The 16,434-nt window shown below is 48.6% G+C and overlaps 1 pseudogene; it reads right to left on the bottom strand.

The window, feature by feature from the left end:
• LOC136536188 (uncharacterized) lies at positions 1-14,446 on the bottom strand (annotated as a pseudogene).
• Positions 14,447-16,434: the final 1,988 nt, after the last annotated feature.

The raw sequence follows: 16,434 nt of genomic DNA, 5'->3' as shown, positions 1-16,434 counted from the left end.
TGCGGTAAACTTCATTGCATTCGGAGAACAGATTTTGGTCCAGTACATGAGTACATGTTCAACTGAGATTCTGAAGCCTGAAAAGGAAGAGAAAAGAACCTAAACGGCCCAAAATTTGCAGGAAGGGTAGAGACCCGACACCCCTTTACATACACTGGGTTCTTTACTGCTTCCAGTATAACTGTAATCCTTTCTTAAGAACAAGAATATTTCCCACATGTTCCTCTTTGGCCGAGAAAGATCCAAAAAGAATCTGTACTAACCTGCACCATCTAGTACACCCATCTTAATAAATAAAATGGTCGATCATGTGGAAGATCACGTCAGCTCCATCAGAGTTCAAGAAATAGGTCTTGACCTGCAGCACAAAAGGAAGAAATGGAAAGAATGGATCAATGCTCAGACAGCGACTAACTTATCTTTCTTCTTAACAAAACACTATTTCTAACTCATGAACTGATTGCCAGGGGGGTTAATCACATACCTGAATAGTGCTATGAGCAAAAATCCTTTGTCTGCTTTTCTTGAAGCTAACATCTACCCTTTCCCATGAAAGTCTATTCAGACCTTTGAGCATCACCTCTGAAGTTACAAGGTAATCCGGTTAAGAGAAAAAGAATCTCAATAATTATAAAGACACATAACTAATTTAGCAGACACAAAAGAAGAACAAATTTATAGCTATGGATCAACGGCTCAACGTAAAAAAATATTATGAATGAACATGCAATTTCTTCATTCCGGCTAAAATAAGAGAACTGTGCACCATACCTTCCATTTCAGTAGTTGTTTTTGCCTGATAAATCATCGCATCTGAAAATTCAACATCCTCAACCTTTGGCCCATCCACATATACAATGTGTGGATATCTATCGTTGTTTATAAAACTTTGGGGCTGATGCACAGGAATTTTCAGATTCAGGAACCCAGCTTAAATACTAGAATGATTTTATAGTGAATATATTACCTTAGGAAGGTCGTGTTGACGACGAATTGAAGATGTCCTCCAGCCAACGATAACTAGTTTATTAGTTAAGGCCAAGGTTTTGGTAGTTGGTAGTTACCCAATAACTAAACCAATAAGCTTATATGATGTGCAAACTGGAAGGATTTACAACAAATTAACAAGGATACAGTCATTGCAAACATTGGAGTAAGCAACACGCCGCTTGAAAGAGCGGAGAGCTGACCTAAAGCATAAGCAAAGTGTATGTTGCAACATCAGCACTAACTCCACTTTTGTGAAACAAATAGAATTATTTTTTATTGCATACATGAAATGGAGACCACCATAATCAGTAACCATCTGTAGAAGAAGTGGTGGTTTCTCATCTTCAATATCTTTCATGAAGAGATGTTTTCCACTTTTCCCAGCAATCCAAGACAAACGATATGCCATCTTTTCTAATTTGTTGGAACCACGAAGAAGTGGTATCTGCTAGTTCAGATCAGAAATCGAATCAGTCAAATATGTGGATTCACCATGGCTACAACAGATGCAGCCATGAGACCCGGTAGTGTTATACATGGGCCTTCTTAGATTTTTCTTTTGAAGTCACAGAGTATAAATGACATTGTCTTTAGCATATTGATATAAAAGATCATGGTTGATCTCTAGCATTTGGGACTGTAAAAGTACAAATAAAGACTTGTATTATGTGTCACGTATGAAGAAGTAACATTGGGTACTAGTATGAATATGAGGAAACAAGTACATGCATTTAGTACAGTAGAGCAATCATATGTGAATTCTAGCAAGCAATCATGCAAATCAGATAAAAGAAAACGAGGACATCTTATGTTGTAGCACCTACAGGCACAAATTTGTTATTGTAAGGAAAATGATGCATCTAACTGATTACATTTCTTTATAAAACTCAGTTTATAATTAATTCCCACTCCCCTGTATAAAATTGGACTAATAATGTTATACAAAAACCTACAAATTCAACAGGGATTACCACACATCCACACCGCAATAGGTAGGATACCTGAGAAAGTAATTAAACATCAAATTCCAAAATTAACAGTGGTTGAATTTTTTTAACTTAACCTGTTTGTGTGATCTTGTACCGAGGTGTGGTGTTGCAAAAGTGATGAAGTTAATAGGCTCCAAACCAGCAATTTTCCCTCCAAAGCTATGCTGGTTACTAGAATAGTCAACAGCATGATTCTCACACTTTTCATGAGAATCTTTTTGTGTCTCACTCTCATATAATAATGCAATAGCGTATCTTGCAATTAGTCCACCCAATGAATGTGCAACGAAGGAAATCTTGCGAAGCTCTGGTCTACTGTCAACAACAGAAGTTACCTTCATACAGAAAAGCAACAGTTAACTCAAGGAAACATGTGCAAGAAGCAATAGGTGCTGCTGTGATATTCGATAAAGGAGTTAATAATGAAAGAAGGGCAGAAAATGGCCATTAATGTAAATTATAGAATGTCCATTTTTTATTAGCTTTGCAATATAATACTGTTTCAACGTTAGTTCATTGGCACTTACCTCCTCTGCCAATCTTCTACCCATCACATCAACTCCATCAAAGGTTCGAGCAGCTGAGTTGCACCCACTGCCTGTGCCACCCAATAAAAATTGCCATTATATAGCCAAGCTAAGCAGAACAAAAACGGATAGAAGGGTGCTTGTTCAGATGTCAGATAAGTTTTTGGGATTAAAAGTAGAATTTTTCCTATTGCTGTTTAACTCACAGTGAACAACCACATCTTCAGGGTGTTTCTTGATGAAGTGTTTTGCTGCAAAATGCCAATTTTCTGCACTGCATAAATGAAGGGACACATGTTTGTAAAACGTGGAAATGGGTGTCACCCAGCAATGATATGTAAAAAATCACTGAAGTTGACTTGTTCAGTTAGAACTATCATAAGGTGGAGTGGATATTTTAGTCGACTACAAGATTCATTCACGATTGCAAATTGCATGTGTAACCCTACCGCTTGAAGGCATTGCATATGAACGCAATGAACCTCACTAGCACTCTGGCAGGCTGTTTGGGGGTGCCCCGAGGGACATATGCCAACATTATAGGCTTACAGCATAGGCGTCAGATTGTCACTCAAGGATGACATATAACAGTGTTTTTTTTACTCAAGTAAAAGAAACTCATTCTCATTTCAAAAAAGAAAAAGAAAAACAATATTGTACATGGATCATAATCCTTGAATGAGCAGTTCAGGCTATAGCTGCTGTGTTCATGTTACTGAACAGTAATGCCTCGTATCCTAATGGATTCAAGGCTACTGCCAGTCTGCCACCAGTTAGTCCCAGGATCACCGTGCCATGCCTTTTCCCAAATTGCAAGGCAGCAAAATTTGGTAGACTACCTGCGGATGCAGATGTTCACTACTGCTACAACTGAAACTTTAAGTAAAGCCAAAGCAGAGTTTCAGAATGGGAGTGTAAAACAGAACCAATGATGCGCACAAGAGGGAACCAGATCCTCTAACGTACTGCGAACTACAGCAGAGGGACGTACCTACGCCCGATGACGTTCGTTGGGCATCCGACGGCGCAGCAGAAATAAGCACCGAAGCCGTCCAATTCTTGCCTCGGCCCATATACTCGACCGAAGCCCAGTTCGCTGAGCTCGCCGCTGAGTAAAAAAGGGTGCTAGACCGACGGAAAAGGGCGCGAGACCGGCGGAAAAGAGCGCGAGGCTGGCAAAAACGGGGCGAGGTTGACTGAAAAGAGCATGAGGGAAGGAGTCGATCGCAGAGGAACAGCTTGCCGCAAGAACGATCTTCTCTACTCACGTAAGTCTCACGTCAATAGTCTGCCCTTTAATGTATTTGCCATGAATGGCTTACGGAATTCATCATAATTGCATCATTATGTTTCTATGAACTTGAAGGTCTCCTTTTCTCATGGATGAATCATTTAGTTGAGATCCTATTGGGATGGATGCAAATCAAAGCAAATCTAACACTCCTGTCATGGGAGAACATAGGTGTGTAATAAAACTTCTTGCTTCTTCGTTAGAAAATTTCCAGTCAACTAAAACTATTTGCTTCTTCTCCTTTGTCTATACATCCTTTGTCTATACAGAGAGGGCTTGATCCCCGGTCTAGTGCCTCACCTTGGCATGGAATTTACAAATTCTGACGAAGCTTGGGCATTTTGGCTTAGCTATAGTGGGCAGAAGGGCTTTGAGGTTAGGAAAAGGTATACCAATAAAAGGCCATGTGATGGCAAGATTACATCATGTACAAGCACTTTTCAGGATTCATGTACAGTTCCACAAATGCTAGTCCACCGAATGACTTGTTGATTAATGCTAGACTAAAGAAAAAGGATGTCCAAACAAAAAGTTCAAAACAAAAAAGAACCTGGCTCGATAAGAAGCACAAGGCTAGAAAAAAGAGAGAAAACAAAGCTACATCTCATTTTGGTGAAGCGGGTAATAATGATGTTGTACATGGACAAGAGGCAGTTAGTGGTGGAGCACAAGCACAAGAGGGATTATCTCCATTGTTTCCTGAACCCTTTAATTCAAGGGGTGCACAAGCACAAGGTGCATTCTGTCCATTTTTTTCTGAAGCTTCAAGTTCAGGTGGTACACAAGCACAAGCACAAGTTAGCTTCACTCAAATGTTGTCGGTAATACGCTCATATAGCTATTTTACAGATGTTGAGATAATATTTCGTTTTTAAAAGAACTTACTTCTTCATTTAACTTACAGGGACCAATGACCAATGACCTTCTGTCTAGATTCTGGGGATCTTGTTATGAAGAGCTATTAGTATTTTGAAGTATCAGCTGTATGCAACATAGCGGATGCTCCTAGGTGGATATAGATGTTCATGTTTCTTTGGCCACAAATCAGTTATCTAGTGCTAGATGCTATGCTCCCAGGTGGACAAAATAAGTTTTTTTTGTTGCCAGTTTGCAAGTATCTTGGAAGCCAAAACTCTAGTTCTGTACATATAATTTAGCTTTCTTTTGCTATGTTGCAAATGAGCGTTCCAGTACCATTGGTACATATTCAACCATTCAGAGTTCTCAAATCGAAACAATCATCACAACAGCACTGAAGTATCAAATTCACAATAATTATACTCTCAAATTGGTAAGAATTATCCAATCATCATAAACAAGGTTGAGCCACAATCTCAACTGACAACCGTTATATAGTCACAATTCAACACAACTACTGTACTTATCTACTGCTAGTCTGAACTTTGGAGTTCGGCTTCTCAAGGTGCATATGAGGACAGCTGCGAGTCGCGACCGGCGAGAGCGAGCTTGGCTGCCGAGGCGTGGCGCGGAGAATTGAACCGATGCTTCTGCTCTCCGCAGCACTTCCACTGCAGCTTGGTTGCCCTGCCGTCGCGGCCCAAGGCTCCCGGTCCCGGAGGCGGGAGGCCCGGACGGAGATTGTTCGTTCGTTTGCCTGCGGTAGCTGCCCATGCGGGTTTTTGCGCTGTGTTCTCCAGAGGTCACTCGGCCGCTCCGACGCTTTCCCTTTCTGCTTGGTGCTTTCCTTTTCGTCCGCAGTTAGTGACGCGTCGTCATCGTCGAGTCATCGCATCCGCATACTCGACCATATGGTTTGTGTTCTTTTGCTAGGCATGTGGTGAACGTCTTTTGTTATGTATGCTAGGCGGCCTGGATCCATGTGAGTCATCCGCTTGCTGGCTTTCCATGCCTGCTGCATTTTCACGCACGGCACTTCCATAACTGTGTGAGCCCACAGACATAATCACACGATCCAAATGCATCCACCCGACAGTATTAATTCCAATTCCAAGGCAGACCATGCGCCACGCAACGTTAACACCACCCGGGGTTGTGTTGACACTAAAAAATGTCCTAAGGTGGTTCTGGGCATCACCAACTAGTTGTCCGGCGTCAACAGGTTGGTTGCCTTCCGTTGCGAAATCAATGGAAATGGGGAGATTCCTCGGGTCGAAAAAACAGGTTGGTTGCCAGTGCCACACACTACACAGTGTGATTCACCAGGCATTCGTGTCGTTCTTGGCCACCCATTTCAGTCCTCGGTAATCATTGGCCGGTTTCACCACCGTCAGAATCAAGGAGCATCTGTCCACCGGGTTGGTTGGTAATGGACTATTGGTAAGCTACCTTGATCGCGACCGTCCCTAAGGATTACAGGCACCAGCGTTAGTCAGAATAATCGCCGTTCCAAATCCAAATCCAGAAGGGCATGTTCCAGAACAGAGGGCGACGTTCAAAAAGTCTGACCGATTAGGCTATGGGAAGCTACCCTCTCTCTCTCTCTTCTAGAGAAGAGACTGTTTGTTCTCTAGAAGCCGGCGGCAATTTTCGACCTACTGCAGTTGCAGCTCCGCTAAACCCGACGAACGCATCCACCTAGAGCGATCTCGAGCTTTCTCAAAGGAAACTGACAGAGTAATAGAAAACAAGGTGACACTTGGCTACTGTACACGTAAGCAGGAACCAAAACTAGTCTCCTCTTCCCTTCCCCCCCTCCGTGACGTGAAACGCAAGTGAAGGTGATCTTAAAATGGGGTTATGATCGCCTTCTGCCTGACTTCGTAAACGCTGACCAAGGTTAGGTGTTAGTGGTCGACGATCTTGACGGAGACGGGATAGCTGCAGTAGGGGCAGTTCCCGAACAGGATATCGAACGACCTGCCAACACGAGGAAGACAGACACCAGGCTCGTGACAAAATAATCAGAGGATCAACACAGCAACAGCATCACTATGAGGATTTTGGTAACTTCGGTTGGTTCAGACGTACTGCCTGGTCGAGGTGATGGAGCGCAGCCAGTCTGTCAGGCACACGGAGTGGAAGGCTCTGCTGCAGCTGGGGTTCTCGCACGTGTAGTCCGTCGCGCACCCGCTGTGAGCACCGAGTTCGTCATCTGGAGCATCAGAGAAGAGAACTGTGATCAAGATTCAGGGACCATGATGTGAGCAAAAGGGGTTGGATAGTACAGACACATGGTAAATTCGCTCACCAACTGGCAGATGCTTGGCATAGCATATCCCACAATCAGCTTGCTCGTCATCTTTGACGTTACCACCGGCCGAAGGGGGTGCAGGCAGTGCATAGTCCAAGAAGGCTGCCAAATTCTCAGGGAATTTTTTCTTTGCATCCCTAGTATAGAGAAAAGGTCATATGTTTTAAACACAAATTTTCACATGGCCGTTAATGTAACTCTAGAGAAATTTCAGTTATCTGATCTACTACTGGTATGGACAAGTAGCTGTAGATTTACGGGAAAGAAGATACAGGTCAACAGAGTTTATGTTTAGCACATGTTACATAGGCAAGTTCAGTAAATATATATTTTAATTAATGCAAAAATACATTAGTACATCTACATCAGTATATAAGAAAACGTGTACAATGCAATGCAGGAAATATGTAGTATACCATTTTTTACAATCTTTCTCCAATTTAATATCAGCTGATCAAGTTTGCTGTCTGTGCCCAAGAAGCGACACCTGGAAGAAATGGTGATGCATGGGATCAGCCATGGTTGGCTTCAAATAGAGTCCTGAAATCTGACCTTACTGTGGTAAGGAGTTGGGCTTGCGTGCATCAACATGCAACAAAATGTAGCAATCGTCACCTAGTGATTTCAGGCACAAATAGCAATTTAAGTAAACATACACAGAAGGAGCACAACTATTACTTCCAGATGAGTAAGGGGATTACCTAAAGATATATGATGATGACACATAGCATAGGATGGCTTTGTTGGATCAACAATCCAAAGGACCTTATCAATCTCATCCATCGTAGACCAGAACTCTTGTAATATCTTCAGGTGCTGATTGTGTGAACCCAATAATATAGCATGACACAACATAACAATCCATGAATAGGACAACCATATGATTCAAGCACTAAAAAAAGTTCACCTACCGCTTGGAATTGGCAAAGAACATCTTTCAGTCTTGAGCTTTTTTACCACTGTATTTTTTGGGGGTAAGGTATGTCCTGTTAATGAGACAAGTTCAATTATACGGCATATGACTATGGTTCTGAAATTTCATGCGATGGCAAATTATAATAAAACAAGCCTAGTTTATGGAAATATCAGGATAGAGACTAACTGCAGAGATTGAAGGACTTTCAGGATAGCCCATGGGCAGTGTGATCTCCAGTAAATGAATCCGTCCTGGTTCATCCCTGGCAGATACATAAGCGGATAAGCCATAATTTCAGACAATAGAATAGAATTAAAGAGATGCCCAAAGAAACGCTGCTACACTTGCGATTGTTGTTCATATGCATTACAATGTTCAGGCAGGTTTCTGAAACAACCTTTTCGAACAACTATCAAACTGACAAATTTCAGTATGTAATACATGCGCTAGCCTTGCTCAACCGCCTCAACGGCAGTAGTTTTTTCTCCAAGCAATCGTACACTATAAATATATAGAACGAGGTTAGTGCCGATTGGCAGCACATGAGAGGAATCCTTACACGACGCGGAAGGTGAGACATGACACTCCATCGTCCCCTGTGGTGCTCACCACCTGCTCCCACCCGATCTCTTCGATCTGCACGCGCAAACGTCCAAATAGAAAATGAACAATGTCACCAGCCCACACATGGGGGAAAAAAGAAGGAAACCCAAAAAAATTTTGAACCGATTCCCTTGCGGCATCAGTCGGCGCAGGCATTTCGTCGAGCGGCTGGCGTACCTGCGCGAACACGGAGCTGTAGAACGCGAGCGGCCGACGGGGAGGTGGCCCCGCTTCCGCCTGCGCATCCTGCCGAGTATCCGTTTCAACCTCCTCGCCCGCCCGCGCTTGCGGTGCGCGAGAGTGTAGCCAGCAACTCCATTGCTAACCGGCGCCAATGGAAGTTGTTCCACTCGAGAACCGAGCGGGCGCTCGGTTGGTCAGCTGAGCAGGGGCTCAGGCTGCCCGGCCGCGGTTCGAGCGCTGGCTCCCGCGCGGCGCCTCACCTTTAGTATCCGGAGACTCCCCGTGTGTTCAAAAAAAAAAAATGTTCCACCCCAATGCGATACTGACGGCGGAAGCGGAAATTGCGTGAGGACCATCCGAGAGGTGCCGACGATTAAAGGCCCAGATTTCCCTGGGCTCAAGACAGTCCGGAGCCAAACGGCCCATATCAGTCACGGTGAGCGTACATGCACGGCCCAGTCCACCTGACAGGAGACCGCCGCCGCCCAGAAACCCAACCCAAGTCACGCAGACCTCTCCGCCGCTATGGAGTCACGGAGAGCCGACACTTCTTCCCCACCTGGCCGGCCGGCCGGCGGCCGGACTGCGGCACCGCTCCTGATCGCGTAACTCGTAAGTAAAGCCCCTCCTGCACAACCCAGCCTCGTCGCGTCTCCTTGTCCAGTAGATTCCGCCGGTGGCGTGGCATGGTGCTGCTGCTGCTCAGGGACCTGATTGAATTGGCTCCGTTCGGCTTACTAAATTTTAGTTGAAACGGGCTAAAAAATATTATTCTGGTTAAATTGTTGTGAAAGAAAAATCCTATTCCGATTAAAAAAAAGAGCTGAACAACCGAACAGGGCCAATTCAACCCTTAGAATAGTTTTTTGGACGATTAATTGTATGGTGCGTGCAGAATCGTACTCACCCTGAATCGTACTCACCCTTAGAATAGTTTTTTGGAAGAGTAAAGTACATTAGCACTTTGGCAGTGAATTTGTTGGGTTGTCTAGCCTAGTTCGGTAGTCCTCCGAGCTATTTATCTACTAGTACATTGTACGTGCCCTTGCACGCGTACACATGATGAATAAATGCATTGCAAGAGCATTATAAGAATTAAGATTAGGCTAAATAATAAGGATTATATAAGTTTAGTAATAAATTCTCGTCATGGCGCATATGCAAAAGGCAGCAATACATTTAAGAACTGTGGGCTCTTCATCATACAGCATATAAGTTTTTAAAGTCTTTATGCAGACAGAGTACATCGTCCAGGCAAGCTATATTGCATATTGCATAGTCCGGAGACAAAAGGAACTTCGCCTGAGATGTTTGGAACCTGGAATGCAAAAGTGGGGTGTGAGTTAGATTGTATAGTGTGAGGCAGTACGAATCTGCATAGAAAGAAAGAAAAAAACATTCTATCGGCACGAAGTTTGCTCACCTTTTCATCGTCAGTTTCACTGTGAAATAGCTTTTTCTGCACAAAGGATTTCCTGGTATTTTTTGGCGACCTAATTTTTTGGCAGACATAATATTAAAAGGAAGTATGTTAGGAAACATTTTGTCTGTTATGGCATAGAACACTATATATGTATACTTTGATCATAGATTATTTACTCAGGTGGGTTGTGACGGGTGGGGGTTTCATCATCGTCTGGTACATTCCCAAGGGCAAAAATAATTAGACCTACTATAACTCTGAATGTAACTGAACAAATCACGTGCAACCCAGGTGGTAGGATTAGAAGCTAAGACCAGAATAAAAATCGGACTCTAGATGGCAGGATGATGGGACCATAGGTTTCAAGGCGATAAGGTCTGACATTGAAGGAAAAATTAATATGTGCATAAAACCTACAATCCTCTTTAAGAACCAAGCAATAAAATCATGAAGTAGAGGGTAACAGAAAAACATAGTCCTTCAGTCTGGATAGAGCTAAAAATGGCACCACATTAAAAACCATGTAGGTCAAAACATGAGCATTCGTTTTTTTTTCTTTCATGCCTAGGTACAAATCCAATCTATGAAGATCTAAAATGGAATAGAAAATGAAAACAGGTGGCAACTGTCGGTGTTTCGTACAAGCACCGGCAAGTAAATTTATAGTAATGCGCGTTAGGCTCGGATGGTGCGCTAAAGGACACAGGATTTATACTGGTTCGGGCTGAACGTCCCTACGTCCAGTTTGTTGCTGCTTGTGTTATTAGCACCATAACGATCTGTAGTAAGGGATACAAACTGCCGAGAGAGGGACTGGTCCCAAGTCTCTGATCGAATGATTGAAAGGTGGTCAAGAGCTTCGTGGCTGCTTGAATGTGTGTGAATGTGTTCTATTGTTCGGTCCTCTTTTTTCCGTCTTCCCTCGATGGAGGTAGCGCATCCCCTTTTATAGATGAAGGGGCTGGCTTTACAAGGGTGAGAGCTCCAGGATGCGTACTCTACTTACCTTGTGGCTCATGTCTACCTGGTCAGGTCCTCCCTTCTCATGAGTGCGAAGGAAGATAAGTGCTTAAGATGTCGTCAATATCTCTGTAGGATGTCAGATCAGTCACAGCATGCTGCCCCCAGGGTATGGGCTGTAGTACAGTGGTTTTGACTTAGGGGCCTCCTCCCAGCCTTGCTCCACACGCCTTCTGGTTCCCATGATTCCTGTTGGGAGGATTCGGGGTCGGGGTCCGGTGCAGCGCCGTGGCCAAGGCTCTCTGACTTGGAGGACCTGAGGGGTCGGGAAGAGGGCCCCCTCTGCTTCCTCGGGTCCACAGCGCGGTGACGGAGTATCCGTCGTTCATGGAGATAGCAAATCCGTTCTTGGAGTGTAGCGGTTGTCGTATATCTTCGTTGGGTTCCGTGTCCCAGAGCTGAAGGCGGCGCCTACAACTCTACAGAGTGAGGTGCACGCGCCTGTAATACCTTTTGGGCTCTGCGGCGCCCAGAAGGGTCTAAAGCGTCAGTCCTGTCGTTCCCTGGCAGTTCTTTTCCTGTCAGGGTGCAGGGTATGGTCGTTGGAGCCATGGTTGACCCGAACGTCTTGTCTCGTCCTGTACCCATCATTATGAGGGATAGATATCGATCAGGGCGAGGCTTGTTCTGGGCCGTCGGATGAGACGGAGGCCAGTCCCTATCTCTTGGGCGAGATTAACCCTATCCCTCCGGGATCGGGCGAGGTGGAATCTATCCCTTAGCCCTCGGGCGAGACCGAGCCCGTCCTCAAGGCGTCGGGCGAGACGGAGTTTAGCCTTGAGCCTTTGAGGCGAGGCAGGGTTATCCCACAAAGGCGTCGGGTGAGGATGACCCCACCCCTCTGGGATCGGGCGAGACGGAACTCATCCCTCAGCCCTCGGGCGAGACCGAGCCCGCCCTCAAGGCGTCGGGCGAGACGGAGTTTATCCCTCGGTCCTCGGGCGAGACCGAGCCCGTCCCAAGGATGTCGGGCGAGGCGGAACCGAACTCCTGTCATTCGAACAAAGGATGACATGGCGCCCTCATGTGTCCAGAAGTTTTTTACGTTTGGTGGTTATCGGTTCCACCTTCTGGGGTACCCCGGTATTAGGTCCCCGACAGTAGCCCCCGAGACTCTAGGTGATTCGGGCAGAACCGCCTGGAGGGTGTTTTTTTTTTTTTAATTTTTTTTTTTTTTTGATTTCGCCGAAGCTAAATTGCCGGAGGGTGCGCGCGAGCGCACCCGATGGGTGTAGCCCCCGAGCCCCCGGGTGACTCGAGTAGAGTCGCCCGGGGGATTGTATCGGTCCCTTCGCGGGTAAGGCTAAAGGATTTAGTTTTTCATCAACTGGGTGTTTTTTTCGAGTGGGTTGTGGCGTCCTGTTTGCTGGGCCCTAGGTGGGCCAAAGAGAAAAGAAAACGGGCCTTTGTGGCTTGTGCTTCCCCGGTGGGCAGCGAGCCCGGATTCGTTTGGGGAAGGCGAACCGTCCGCTGAGATTTTCGGGGTGAGAGGATAGGGATTGCGGGCGCGTGTCCCGCGACGTGACGCGGTGGCGCGCGTGGCAGGCCCGGAGATCGAGGCGGACGGTTGCCCTTCTCGTGTCCGTCGCCCCCTATAAAACTGCGGGGTTCGCCCCCAGGGTTCCGTATTTCGCTCCCCTTCCTTTGCGTTCTGAGACATCCGCCGCCAATCTTCCCAGCTCCTCACGCCCGCATCGCCACCGTCGACTGGCTTGCGTTCGTGTTCCAGCCGCCGTTAAGCTCGCGCCTGCCCTTCCCCCCTGCTGCCTCAATGGAGTTGTGGGGCAGATCAAGCATCTCTTCCCGGCGTCTGGAGGGCCTCGTTCGCCGTGGCCTTCTCCGCCCCCAATCCGCCGTCCAGGAGTGGTTGCTTCCTGGCGACGAGGGTGAGCCGGTGCCGCCTGAAGGGTATGTCGTCTCTTTTGCCCTCTTCCATGAGCGGGGATTCGGGGTACCCGCGCATAGATTCCTTCGGGGGCTATTAGATTACTATGAGGTAGAGCTGCAGCATCTAACTCCCAATGGGATACAGCATATGGCAGCGTTTGTTGCCCTGTGTGAGGGTTTTCTGGGGATCGATCCCCATTTTGATCTGTGGCGGCATTTCTTTAGCGTTAGTCTGTCGAGGAGGAAGATTGGGGGGAAAGAAGTAGACGCACCGATGGGGTGTGCCAGCATTCACCTGCGCCATACCCGATCGAAGGGCTACCCGTACATGCGTCTGGCCACATCCAACAAGGGATGGCATTCGCAATGGTTTTATGTTAGGGATGATGCGAGTGCCCCCCTACCGAAATACACCGGACGTCTTATTGTGGATGCTCCGGCGTCATGGGGCTGGGGCGTCCAGACTAAAGACAAGAAGCACATCTCCGACCTTCTCTCCGCCCTTCATGCCCTGAAGGGTCGGGGTGTAAAGGGGTCGGGGATTATCGGTGCTTACCATGCGAGGAGGGTGGCGCCACTGATGGCGCGCGTGCTTCCCCTGCATCGGATGATGCCAGGGATATCGTTCGAGGGGACGGTGCTCGTTGACGAGGCGCTCCCTTATTCGGAAGTGGCGCAGCGTGTCAAGGAGGCGACGGAGCCGACGAAGGATTCTGCCGGCAGGGTCCTCGACATCGTGTATCCGGTGCCCGGGCATCCTCCAATGCGGCCGGAGCCTGGGTTCTTCGAATTCGTAAGCCCTCTTCCCCTGCACTCTTTTCTTTCTCCTGAATCTCCCTTTTTAAATATTGGCTTTTGTGATGTTGGGGCTAGCCGAGGGTGCTAGTCTTCAAGGATAGCCCGGCTCCACTGCCGAAGGACAGGGCTGTGGCGGCGGCGAATCGGCTCGCGGCCGAGCGGGACAAGAAGGCAAAGGAGGAGATGAAGAAGGCGAAACGACTGAAGCAGGAGGCACGGGATCGGGGAGAGGACGTGAGCAGTGAGGATGACGATGACGATGATGATGATGACGGCGACGACGAGGTAGCCGTCGACGTGGATTGGGGCGTCCTGGAAGATGAGGAGACGCTGACAAGTGGCCACCCACCCGTGCAGGGGCCCTTCCCTTTCCACGCGGAGGGAAGTGGATCGATGAGGTCAGTGGAGGCCGACGAGTCCGCTGCTTCGTATGGCGTGCCGGCCGAGGACCGGTGGATGGGGGAGGGCGAACCCATTGCCGCCATCCCCGAGGCGACGATGGTGGGGAGCAGCTCCGGTGCTGCACCCCGTGAGACAATAGAGGGGGACGGCTCCGGTGCCGCGCCTGACGAGACGGTGGAGAGGAGCGACTCCGGGGCCACGCCCGACGAGATGAACCCCCCTGCCCCGGAGCAGGGGGCAGGCATGAAACGGTCCCGCCCAGATGAGTCAGGGCAGGGGTCTGGGGATCCATCCCCAAAACGCTTCCGTCGGCCGAGGACGTCAACGTAAGCTGTTGATTCCTCTGTTTTCATCCTTTTTCCATTTTTATTTTGATTTAATGGTTATTACCTTTGCGCAGGTTCTTGCGGACGGGTCACCCCCTGGGGCTGGCGCCCAAGAAGAGTCTCGCCCTTCAAGTGGGACAGACGGCGTCGCCTGGAGCCACCCCTGTTTCGGGCAGGAGTGGTGCCGATGTCGGGGCCGCGTTGGCCGAACCGACGGCGTCCATGGTGGCTCCCACACCCGCGGAGGTTACTAAAAGAGCGGTCTCTTCTGTGGCGGGTGTGGAACAGCCGGCCGAGGACCGCATACCGCTGGTGACGGTGGTCGTGACTGCGCCAAGCCAGGATCAGCCGGACGCGGTCGTGGTGGCACCCGAGGGCGTGGTGCAATCCGCGTCGCCAGGCGCCCATGTGGATCCACCCGTGGTGCTCGAAGCGGCCCAGACGGAGGAGGGTCCAGCCGGAGGGTCCTCGAGTGCGGCGGTGGTGCCGCACAGGGTCAGGAGGGAGCCGCCACCAGCCCCTTTGTCGGGAGGAAGCCGCTCCCCTGCGCGAGGGGAGCCGCCGCTCCAGTGGATGGATGCTCAGGACCCGACGTCGGCTCTTTTCTCGCTCGATGATCATTCCGAGAGCATGGAGCGAGAGGGTCTTGACATCGGGATCTCGACCATGCTGAACGCCCTGGACCAGGCCAGAGGAGCCCTCCGTGAGATCGTTATCCCTACCACTCAGGTATTTTCTGGACTTTCTTCTTTCTTCATGTGTTTTTGTGTTCTCGTATTCCTGATATCAGTCTTCTTCCTCCTCAGATTCTTGTTGCTCGTAGCCGGGATAAATCCCAATTCCTCCGTGAACAGAAGGCGGAGAGGGATCGCCTTTCCGAGGAGGCCCGGCTGCGAGCAGACTTGGCCGCCCAGCTTGCTACTGTCCAGGAGCGGGAGGCCCAGGCGCGTCAGGATGCGGAGGAGGCGCACGGGATGTTCGAGGACCTGTCGGCGAGGTCTAAGCTGGATGGAGAGGAGATTGCCAGACTCAAAAAAGAGCGAGACGAGCTGCTGCAGAGGAATGCCGCGGCCAATGAGAAGGTCGGCGAAGTCCTGAAGGAGCTGGAGATGGAGCGGGACCTCCGGCGGAAGGTCGAGAGTAGGGCCACAACCCTCCAGCAGAAGGCGGACGAGGACGTCGAGGTGGTCCGCTCTCTCCGGGCGGAGCTTGATGACGCGGTGAAAGGAAAGTTGAGTGCTGAGAACGCCGCCACCAAGCTGGAGAAAGAGGCTGTCTATACGCGCAGAGCCCTTTAGGCTGAGAGTGATGAACACGACCTTCTACAAGCTGCGGTCGGGGTGGTCCTTAACGCCCTGAATGTGACGGAGCCGGTGGAGACCAGCCCTCTCGCGGCTCGTGTCGGAGGTATCACGGCTCGGGTGGGCCAGCTTGAGGAGAGTGCCTTTCACGCCGGGATTACCCAGGCCTTCACCGTCGCCCACGCCCACTATGAGAAGGAAATAAACCTGAAAGTGATGAGCGAAGGCTTTCCGTCCACCTACGAGGATGAAGAGCTGGAGGAAATGGAGCAGATGGTCGCTCCCCTTGCGAAGAACCTGGCAGACAGTCTGAAAAAAATGGTTCTCCCTTCGCGGGAGTAATTAATCGAACAATTTTGAGAACAGCTTATATGTAATATGTGGACAAGTGTCGGTATTTTTTCGAGTCTGGACGCCTTTCGTGTTTTTGCGTCTTAATTTCGTTTCGTTTGATTTTTTGCGATTTGATTTTTTACGGTCTTACCAACATGTTCCCCTGAATTATGCCACTGATTATAATGTGAGGGGATTGAGGAGGTAGCCGTACCTTAACAGCCCCCGAGTAAGGTCCGACCCCCGCACCTGCCTGGGGTCGGGTGTTACTGG

The sequence above is a fragment of the Miscanthus floridulus genome, chromosome 2 (assembly GCF_019320115.1).
Source record: "Miscanthus floridulus cultivar M001 chromosome 2, ASM1932011v1, whole genome shotgun sequence".
Taxonomy (NCBI): Eukaryota; Viridiplantae; Streptophyta; class Magnoliopsida; order Poales; family Poaceae; genus Miscanthus; species Miscanthus floridulus.
Note: the sequence above shows the minus strand (reverse complement) of the source record. Positions and strands in the feature narration are given on the sequence as shown.